We start from the raw sequence: 11,502 nt of genomic DNA, 5'->3' as shown, positions 1-11,502 counted from the left end.
AAGTATTCACCCAAACCTTGGTCCTACTAACCCCTGAGGGTGTAAAAAACATCCAATGTGATATTCAACTTCACACATGCAACAGGTGCACTAGAAAAAGATTTAACAGGTTGATAAAAATTTACCGCAGTGTCCAACTTGAACCTTTTTCCCAACCGGTCATTGGGCTAGGGAAAAAAGAGAAAACAATTTACATAACACTGTTAAAAAGGTATAGTATTCAATGCTACCTTTAAAAAAAAACAATGTACTGACTAACACAAAAGTAATCCCTCTCATTCATCACTTATGGCCCACTTAGTGACTGGTGGTGTCTGAATCTGCCCTCTGTGTGTATTTTGTCTTTTCTTTTTGCTGGGTCAGGATGTTTCTGGGTATGGTCAAATAGCCTTTGGGCCCCACATGAGTGTGTAACCACCAGCCAATAACAGCATGCAAGGGGGGCAAGAAATACATTTTAAAAAATTGTAGTCATTGTAGCAAATGAGACCTGTCCTATAGGGAACACAGCGCAAGCACATGTGGACAAAACAAACATGCTAAATAAACTATATGCTTATATTTAAAGCAGATTTTAAATTACATTGTAAAATTTGCCCTTATGTTGTCTGTCTGGGAACGCAATAGAGAGACAGTGGCGGGATGCCCCGGCACTTAAAATGTAACAGTGATCAATCAGTGTTGGACTTACTGTTGAATTGCCTCCGAACGCAGAAACAACGCGCAAACACACCATAAAACGTTAAGACACGACAAGAAAAAACATAAGTATTTTGATATAATCTAATGACACAAAGACAAAAAAATAATCACAGCAATCAGTAAATCCACAAAAAAGGTGCGGGTGTATCTCTGCATCAGTCACATTCACCAGCCATCTCAATGAGGCTTCTCCACTTTGCCGTTTGAACTAAGTCCAAATCTACACAAAACGCGTAATCAATTAACAAGCTGACAGCAAATGCATATGGCAACGTTGGCCCGCAAGATGTTCAGACTAGCACATTTTTGTTTTTTGCCTCTTTTGGTCAGGTGAGAGCTACTTGTCAGTTGTTACATAACCCAGAGTCCTTTTTTTCCATTAAAGCAGTATATGAAATCAGATGTACTACCTACCATCATTTGGTTGTTTTGTGTTATTTCAAATATTTCTAAAATATCTGGTTATGTTAGACGTAATTATTCCACTCATTTTTGAAACAATGCATTTACCTGTTTCAGCCACCAGGGGGACAGTTCATCCCAAATGCTGGATGTCCAATGGTTTAATTTTCTCCAGCTGCATGACTCACAGATCCTTATAATAATCATGTCTCTCTCTCTCTTTCTATAGGTGTGTACAAAATGCTCATAATGCAGTAACATTTTAATGTTTGTAAAACATTACCTTTTTTTAAGAGATGAATGTCTTTTTTTTGCAATGATGCGACCTTGCAAATGATTTCTGTTGGACCCAGGGGAAGCTGTGCATTTCAGACGGATTCTATTAGACCAGAGAGAAAGACCACCAGGGTGGGGGATTAGATCATTCAGACAACTGCTACATAAGAATAGATACACAAAAACTAAGTAGGACTAAGTTGATTCTGTTCCCGCCGAATGATATCTCTCCTCTTTTAAGGAGATTTAAGGTTAGACTTAAATCTTAATAAAAGTTTACCTGAGAGAGGATCTTCTTTCTTTGAAATTAATGACGTCTTCTTTTGACATATCACTCTTGAAGGACGCATCGGAGTCAGAGGTCTCTCCACATTGGGTCCTCTTCCTAGTAGACAAGATAGAAAGACCACCATGGTGGGAGATTAGATCAACACATCCAGCCACAAAAACTAATGAATGCAGTTATACTTTAATGTTGATAAAAGTTTACCTGAGAGGCGACACTCTATCTTCAAAATCAAGGTTGAGATTTCTTGAATTTAAAGGCTTGCAGGGGGGCTTGGATGTTGACGGATCTTTGCTTTCCAAACTTTTCCTAGTAGACAAGAGAGAAAGACCACCAGGGTGGGAGAATAGATTATAAAAACATGTAGCCATATGCTAATGTATGTAGTTAAGATTTTAATGATGTAAATAAAAGCTTACCTCTTGCGTGAAGACCATCGTTTTGGGCAATTATTGATGTCCCCTTGTGGCATAAGACTTATGTGGCATAAGAGGGTGGGAGATAAGATTATTAGACATCTAGACACGTCAATAATAAACACTGTATGCTTTATTAATCCTGCAAGGTGAAATTACAACGTTTTCATGTGACCAACGGAGAACTCAGTTAGAGATCCTTGTATCACCTCTGAGCTTCGGTCTGGCTGTCGTGTTCACCATGCAGAGGGGTTTCAGAAGAATGGACATCGTGCCCCGTCTCCTCACGCTGGCTCATTACACGATTACACCTGCATGGCAAACACAAGTTGGTGAACAATTGGATGCAATCACAGTGCTCAGGTTGTGCACTGACACTGTGTCCCCAAGTGACACAGAGCAAGTTCAGGAAACTTGCTTGAAAAAAAAAAAAAAAAAAAACAGGATCCTGGTCGCCTGCTTGGACTTTCTTTTCAATTCCATCATTTGCAGTAGCCTAGAGCAATTTCAATGTTTAAAAAAAAAATACATCTCTCCTGCTCCATAACTAGCAAGAGGCTCTTTCCACCGCCTCCCTAATCCTGCGAGCTGCTGTTTCTCTCTTTCTCCTTCCCTGTCATTCCAACGGTTGTGAGCATCCTCTACTACACTGACTCAGCGGAAGATCCTCTACAGCCGAGCTTGAGGTCTTGGTATTTGGCGCTCTTCCTTTCAAAGGCCTGTCGTGAATTATATTCATCCCTCAAGGTTTTCTACATGTTTCAGTTCATGGGCCAATGCAATTAGGGTGACCATATTTTGATTTACAAATAAAAAAGAAGACACTCGGCCTCGAGACACAAACTCAGACAGTCTTCTCAGAGATTAATGAACATGCCTTGTTATGCCTCAATGATACAAAAATAACTTATGTCATAAAATCAAATTTCTTTTCAAATACATGTGAAATAATGTGACCTATTCTGTGTCAGCTTCAAAATCCAGCTTCACCTAAATATCTCTTAAAACCTTTTCAGTGTAATAAGATCAGGTTTGCTGTGCCCTTGTGAGCTTTGACATCTCCAGCACCCCCCTAAAAAAAGTGGACGTTCACCCTAAAAGTAAGAATTTGCTGCTGTTTTATGTGCATTAGTCATTTATTTTATCATGTTAAAGTCTTATAAAGAAATTAGAAATAAATAATCACTGTGAATCACTGTCATTTGTACGTCTATTCTATTTAGCTGACGCTGATAGTTTGGTTTTTTAGATACATGTCAATTGTAGCAGTTCATTGTGTTGAAGAAAACGTCAAAAACAGAAATTAGACTTTTATTTTTCTTGTTTGTAAAACTACCGGTTTCAGAATGAAGGAAACGCTGCAGAAAGCACACTGGTACCCTATTTACCTTTTTGGCGCCTAAAAAAAAAAAAACCTTCTGAACTGTTTTCATTTTAGTTCTTTTGACTGAAATAAATAATTGAATAAACGGACACGGCCATTGGTGATAATAGAGTAGGCTCAGTGTATAAAAGACATTGTTACAATACCTTTAGATGGTGAAATTAAAACTGCGTCACAGGTGGTGAACGAGGAGAACAGTGGAAGTAGGCTCGTTGGAGAAGAACTGCGCCTCGTCTTAAGACTGAGTAGCTGTCAAAATGGTTCCCCTGCGATGTGTTGCTGATGTTAATTAACTACACACGCTGCAGCTTTCTATCCCCAACGAGCCGACTCGGACCTCGGTTGTCGGAATTCTTGCTCGATGTCCACAAAGTTGTCCGAGCTCCGAGCTCGGAAATCCGAGGAATGGAGGCGTGTTGCTAGGCAATGTCTGACTTTCCAGCCGGAGCCTTTGAACGCAGCAACACTGTATGCTATGGTCCGTGATTTGACCGGATTTAGTCTCTCTGACTTTTAAACGTAGGCTAACTATCAGTCTCATAACATATATTCTGTACAGAATATGACTTTAAATCAGACAAGTAGCAGTTAAAATCCCTCCGATTCAAAAACAGTAGGTTCGTGTTGGAGACGACCCAGGTCTGCTCAGAATCCATCGGCGCCCGGTGTTCCGGTTGAACAAGACGTTAGGCTCGTTAGAGATAAACTATGCTCTCTCTGCGCCTCGTCTGTGGACGAGAGCAGGCGGCAGCAGCCGGGGGCTTTGACAGAAATCCTCCGTCAAGACTGACACGTTTAAAGGAAGTTCCAAACATGTTTAGCCCTACTTCCTGTTTGATCCTCTGTATTCTATTCTATTGTGTAGGAATGGTATTCTCATATGTGTTTATGATGGCTTAGGAAATTCAATATGAAGACATGCCCCTTCTTATCCACCAAGATCGACTTCAACAGAGAAGGTGAATTAACGCTTAATATTTCAAAGAACAGGTCACACATGGCCACAGTTCATCTAACCTAACTTTTCTGATCCCTCTTAACAGTGTTGATGATGCTCCTAAATGATCAAATAAGTATAGAAATGTCCCTACATTCTTTGAAAATTAAAACATTCATTAAAACGAATGAATAATAGAGGAATATATAATATATAATATTGTTTATTGTCATGCTGTATAAGAGACATTTGTCAGCAACCCTGTTAATGAGTTGTTGTTGAGGAAGTCGTACCTTTGTACAATGTGACTGACTTTAAAGTTTTTTTTAGACTGTCAAGAAGACAAGTAGAGGTTAGTAGAAGTAGATTATCTGAATCATTTTAGTAGTTATATTTGTAGCTTACGTCAATTTGATCATTCATTCTTCTTTGCTATAGGATGCTGCGATGATGTTGGGACCATTGTACACAAACAGACAGCACACCAAGTTGCCTGTAACCCATGATGTTCTTGCCTTCCTGGGGACTCTAGCCAATCAGGGGTCGTATAGGGGACCGATTCAACAATTCAAAATCCACCATGTCAACCCATCTCCATCACTTTTGTTCCCTGGTCAACACACATCTGTTACATCACAATTCATGGCCCACATGGGAAGCACTTAACACATTGCAATTACATTTTCAAACAGCCAGTTTTTGCTCTTGATGGATGTCACATTCCCATTGTCAAACCATTTTGCAACAACCCCATAGTCTATTATAACAGGAAACAGTTTTACGCCATCATTCTTACCGGATTCTGTGACAGGGGGCGCCGCTTTTGTCATGTCAATGTAGGTCACCCTGGAAGTTGGCCTTGGATCTTCTTCACAGGACATAGAGGATCCACACCCACCACAGCCACACACCATGATGCCTCTCATTACAGAGGCATGATTTGTGCCCACCTACTGTATATACAAATGTGTGGCCTGTACTGTATCTATGTATATATATATATTTATATATATATGTGTATGTATGTACAGTAGGTGGGCACAAAATCATGCCTCTGTAATGAGAGGCATCATGGTTATTTGGGCTGTGATGGGCACACACACTTTACTTTTGAATGGGAGAGTTAGTGGTGGTTAGTGATGTGATCATTGCCGTAATGATCACATCAAAATCACAATTTTTACAACATTAAAAAGGCTCGACACAACATAACACTTTGGTCCAAGTATCACCAAGGGCTCTACACGTCAACTCAGCATTGAGAACATTGTTGGTGTTCACAGAGTTTACTAAAAAGAGAGGTTTTGAACAACTCACTTTAGCAGTTGTTGTTTACGTTATCGGCCATCTTGTCAATCAAATCTAGGCCATCTTCAAGCAAATGAACGGACTACATAGGAGAAAATATCATTTTTATATGAGGCTCCTTTTTCGACTACAAGGACAATATTGTTTTTCACTAATGTAACTCATATGAAATGTAGGGCTACTACTGTATTTGTTGTTTAGAGATGCAGTTACACAAGTTTTCCAGCAGAGTGCGCTTGGCTTAGTGTGATTGTAATGCACAGTGAACGGTGCCTAAAGGGGGGTGTCAGGTTTGAATGCAACACCTAGACGAGCAGACAGAAGATGCACAGCAATGAATGAACGGAGCATTTCCCGGTGTAAAATGCCATAAAACCCTCCAAGAACTTGATTAATTCAGTAACATTAAATAGTTTTGCTGTTAATAAGTTGCTTTTTTATTAGGTCACGAGCTGTGAACATATTGGATACAATTCCTTTCGAGTTACAAATGTCTGTGAACTCCGGTGAGTGGCCGCACGTGGCACGTGATAATATGTTTTTTTTTATAAGCCACTGTGAGGATAAATAAATGATAAATGCTGTTTGAGTTCCTATACTTTTGTTTTAAACCCAAAGAAGTTATGTAAAGGTTTTCAAATTGTTTTCCTGCACTTTGGTGTTCATTGTGTCATTGTTTAACGTGTTGAAAATAGATTGCTAAAACTATCGTTAATCGCTAGCTACAATGCTAACGCTAGTTGCTAACCCACACTGCTAGCTAGTGTTTGATTAGCAAAGCAATAGCCATGGTAGGAGAGTTTCACTCATTTTGTTGTTAAAACACCTTGATTAGCATAACGAATCCTTTTTAAATGTAATTTAACTCATTCTGGTTGCTAAAATGCACTTGTTTAGTGAGTTGAATGAATAATAGTTACTTTTCCTGTTTAAAATGTATTAAAAAAAAGAAATGTTTACTGAGAACTGGTTTAAAAAGATATATAATTCCTTGTTTACTAAGACACATGGCACTTAATGACAAGTAATTCATTCTTTATAGTTAATTATTAATGTTTGTGATACAGAACAATTAATTCGTATACGTTTATACCTGTTTAAGAAGTTGATGTAGGATCAGATAATTTACAAGTCTGCTCTATTTAAGCAGTTTTTTGTTGTTGTTGTTTAGTACCAGAATTACTGAGGAACTGAAGGATGGCGAGCCTTGCCCAGCAGATCTGTGGACAGTGCCTGACATGGTGTGGCCAGCCATTAAGACCTGCCACAAAGGACTTGGATTCCCAGATTCATTCACTCTGACACAGATAAGAAATACCACTAACCTACCCAGGTAGTAGTATTACAACTTGACATATAACACACACACACATCCGATATTTCCCCCCAAGACTGAACAATTCTTCCTCAATATAGACGACCAATATAGTTGGAACAACCAACTCAAAAAGGGACCTAATTCTTTAATTTTATATTTTAATTAAGAGCTCTATTTTGTTTGTTTTATTGTTGTAAATGCTGTGAATATTTAGGGTGATTCATTGTGACAAGCATTCAAATTCACAAAATGAGTGAAACACTCCTACCATGGCTGTGTTGCTTTGCTAACCAAACACTAGCAATATGGGTTAGCCACTAGTGTTAGACAAGCATTAAAACTCTCAACTGTTAACCAAACACTTACTCCCTTCATGAGTCATCTAATCCTAGCTCTAGTTGATGTGTAGAGCCCCTGGTGATACTTGGAGCAAAGTCTCACGTTGTGTCGAGCCTTCTTAGTGTTGTAAAAATAGGGATTTTGATGCGATCATAGCAGTGTCTCTCATTTTATTTATATATTTTTTCCACTGAAACTGTTTTTGAGCCCCACGTCAAACTAACGTTAAACGTATGATCTAAAGAACAGATTTTTCTTCTTATACAGCTTCATTGACACTTCCTCTGTTTATCCCAGTTAGCCCTCTACATCCCCCCATTTGCAGCCCACGTAGGAAGAAGGGTCGCTGCCTCAGGTTGGACTGTCATTAGGCGGGGCCTTGTCAGGTGGGGGAGCGGCTGGGTGAACTAGTGTACAGAGTCCAGCAGCCAGGAAAAAGAAAGAAGGTTGCACTCCACAGAGACAGATTGGCCCCGTGCAGAGGAGACTCCCAAGTTCAAAGCCCCATTCTTCCTGCAAATACTTCCCCAGAGACAGTGACTGACCCCCTGTTCGCACCCCTCCTTCCTCCTTTCTACCCCATGCACCTTTCACTGCACAAGGGGTGCAGCACCCCCTCACAAGGCAGAGGCACCCACACCCCCCACACCATTTTAGAGACTTTGTGTAGTCCCTCCGGAAGAGGGACTTTGTTGAGGGGGAGCTGTGTAATGAGCTGAGTTAATCTGTCCCTGTTATTAAGAGTTCATCAGTTAAGCAAATGCTTATATGTGTTAGTGTCATGCACTACTGTTACCAGCAGAGGTCAATGTGGTTCTGTTGAGGGGGGAAACTCGAGTTTGGGTTGTTGAGGAAGGGCGCTTCCTTCCGTTGTGGTGGTGGTCTGAATGTTCGGCGTGGTCACGGCCAACAGTGACCGGAGTTAAGCTGTGTTTTCTTAAAGAAATGCACAGAAGTTGCAAGCTAGTCATCGCCTCGGGGATGAACGTTACAATATTGTTGTTGGTTATCATACAGGACGCTGACAAAATGTGAGGGGGGGGGGGGGGGGGGGGGGGGGGGGGGAGTTACTGGCCAACAGGCTTCAGACTGGTCTGGAATATCAGAATAGATGTAGTTAATTTGTTTGTTTGTGATCCTGTGTCTTTTTTGCCTGTTATGTTTAATTTATTGGGCATTAAGACTGATTTTTGTTACCAAAATGTTTTTCCGAACATCAATGACATTCACAACGGTGATAACTGAAACAGATAAACAACACACCATGTGTGTATACACATATGTATGTAAGTACTACACAGATAACATCTGCCTCTGCCCCACCAAAGTTAACCAAAAATAACTATAAAATATGTAAATGCATATGACACTGTTGACAAAACCCCCTCAATTGACATAGACACACTTGCAGACGGCATCTTGGAAGCTTGGGATCAATTCTGTATGGTGATGTAACCAAGTGGTGTCCCATTTCATAGAGGGGGTTGTTATCGCCCCTAGCCCTTACCCCTTGGTTTCAAGGGCCAAGGGGTAAGGGGTAAGATGGAGAAATGGGATTCAGCCCAAGTCTTATAACAAGTGCACTGCTCTACAACTGGCAAAGATGGGACCCCAGGAGCAGCGTGGGGCAATAAAGGCTTTCATTTTTTCAACAGCACTTTTTATTTGCTTATATTAATGAAATATGTATTAAACCAATTCAAAATATGCTAGTGCACTTACTTTTATACATTTGAATTCCAGAAGAAGTGGCTAGTAAAATTGGGCATTTTTCCAACAGTATTAAACTGCTGAATGAACACTTGGAATGTCTCCATGGCAAAAAGAGACAGATGCCGCTAGCATTAGCTACCTATACCGGCTACCCGTCTCCACCCTTTTCCTTTTGCCCTCTTATTCTTGCCCAGCGCCATTTGTTTTTAGCTCCTAAAACTGAATCTACATGCTCCAAGTTTGATAAACTTTGCCTCGGAGACGGTCTCCGGGAGACCACGTGTTAATTTTCAGATAGGACCTGCCCTACTTTGCATCTGATTGGCTAGAACTTGTTTCATTTGTAGGTGGAAGTTGGATGATTGGTTAAACACAGTGTAAGAAAGAAACATTAAACAGCATGCAAGTTCCCAAATATTTTTTTATTTACATTTTTCCCCTCATTTCAGAGATCCAGCACACTTTCAGCCTTGTGACAGGTTTGGTCTTTGAAATTAAGGATGGGACTTAACGACCTAATGCGGTCCCTCCACACTGCAGCGTAACCATTGTTCGCCGTACTCATCCTAGTAGACAAGAGAGAGAAAACCTGAGGTTGGGAAATTAGAGTGTTGGACATCCAGCCACATCAATTGCTTGATAAACAGAAACTACAAAATAGACATAAGACAAGTTCAGTAAAAGTTGATTCTGTTCCCAATGAATGAATTCTCTCTAGTTTCTCTCTACTATGAATTATTACTTAATTATTGTAGAATAACAGGAGTATTAGAAAGATGCAAAAGGCTTAATATTTGTACTCAGTTTAATCTTCCAGTCAGTCAGTGTGAATACAAATTAAATTAAATACACACACACACACACAATAGCAGCATATGAACTACTAAAACTATAAAGTAATGTAACAATGACTTACTCTGACGAGTCAATGTCCACATGTCCAACATGAATAACTGGACAGGCTAACCTCTGCTGCTGCTCTGAGCTGTAGAACAACACAGGTTTAACAAAAGATGGCTGACTTCGGAGTGAACAGGAGAAATCCACAGTCAGATATTTACTTAACCATTTTATTACATAATGTGTCGATGATGACTGAAAACTTACATCAAATCGATCACCAAATCAGCCCTTTTTCATCTTAAAAACATCTCCAGACACCCTCATTCATGTGTTTGTAATCTCCCGTTTGGACTACCGCTAGGGAGTCCTGTCTGGGGTCCTCAGCAAAAAACCCACACAGGCTCCAGTATGTCCAAAACTCTGCCACCAGGGTCCTCACCCCAGCCCTCTCTGGCCTGCTCTCCGTTCCCCACATCAGACTCTGTACCTTCGGAGACAGAGTCCTTAGTGTAGCAGCCCCAGCCCTGTGGAACACCCTTCCTGCAGATATCCTGAAATGCTACATCCCTGGACATTGTTTAAAAAAACTCCTGAAACACCACCTGTTCAGAGCCTACAACCTCCCTTAGCTTAGCCACAGTAATTCTGTATACTCAGTGCCTATATCCATTGAGTGGTGCCTCACACTGGATGTAGAGGACGTGTTACAGGTTCTGGTAGAAAGACAGACCACCAGGATGGAATATTAGATTATCAGACATCCAGACACATCAACTGCTGAACTCAGAATCAATAGAACGAGAGAAGTTCAGTAGAAGTTAATGCTGTTCCCCTGGAATGATTTTGCTCCTCTTTTTAAAGTTCCCTCTAGGAAAAGATAAAGAAGTTGATTGTACTGACTTTAGTGTCTGTCGGTGTGAATGCACATCAAAATAAATCACACAGGCAACAGAGCAGTAGCAGCAGTAAAGTATTATATTAACGACTTACTCTAACCGGTCTTTCTCCACAGCCTTACTGACCACTGGACGCTCTAAGCTGTAACACAACACACACACACACACACACACACAGGTTTGAATACAGATGCTGAGTTCTGACTCCTGACTCTGGAGACAGGATCATGGAGAACTCAGTTAGAGATCCTCCTATCACCTCTGAGCTTCGGTCTGGCTGCCTTGTTCCCCATGCAGAGGGGTTTCAGAAGAATGGACATCGTCCTCTGTCTTCTCACGCTGACTCATTACAAGATTACACCTGCACCTGCATGGCAAACACAAGTTGGTGAACAATTGGATGCATTCACAGTGCTCAGGTTTTGCACTGACACTGTGTCCCAAAGTGACACAGAGCATAAAGTAAGGTTCAGGAAACTGGCTCAAAAACAATCACGATCCTGGTCGCCTGAACTGAAAGTTTTATTTTTTTTACCTTATTTGATATAAAGGAAAGGTGGGAGAGAAATGGCGGATGACAGGCAGCAAAGGGCCGCAGGTCGGACTCTAACCTGGGCCCCTGCAGAACTCAGCCTACATGGGTCGCACGCTCTTACCGGGGGGGGGGGGGGGGGGGGGGGGG

Source organism: Etheostoma cragini, chromosome 20 (assembly GCF_013103735.1).
Source record: "Etheostoma cragini isolate CJK2018 chromosome 20, CSU_Ecrag_1.0, whole genome shotgun sequence".
NCBI classification, from domain to species: domain Eukaryota; kingdom Metazoa; phylum Chordata; class Actinopteri; order Perciformes; family Percidae; genus Etheostoma; species Etheostoma cragini.
The sequence above is the reverse complement of the archived record's forward strand: the minus strand, read 5'-3'. Positions refer to the sequence as shown.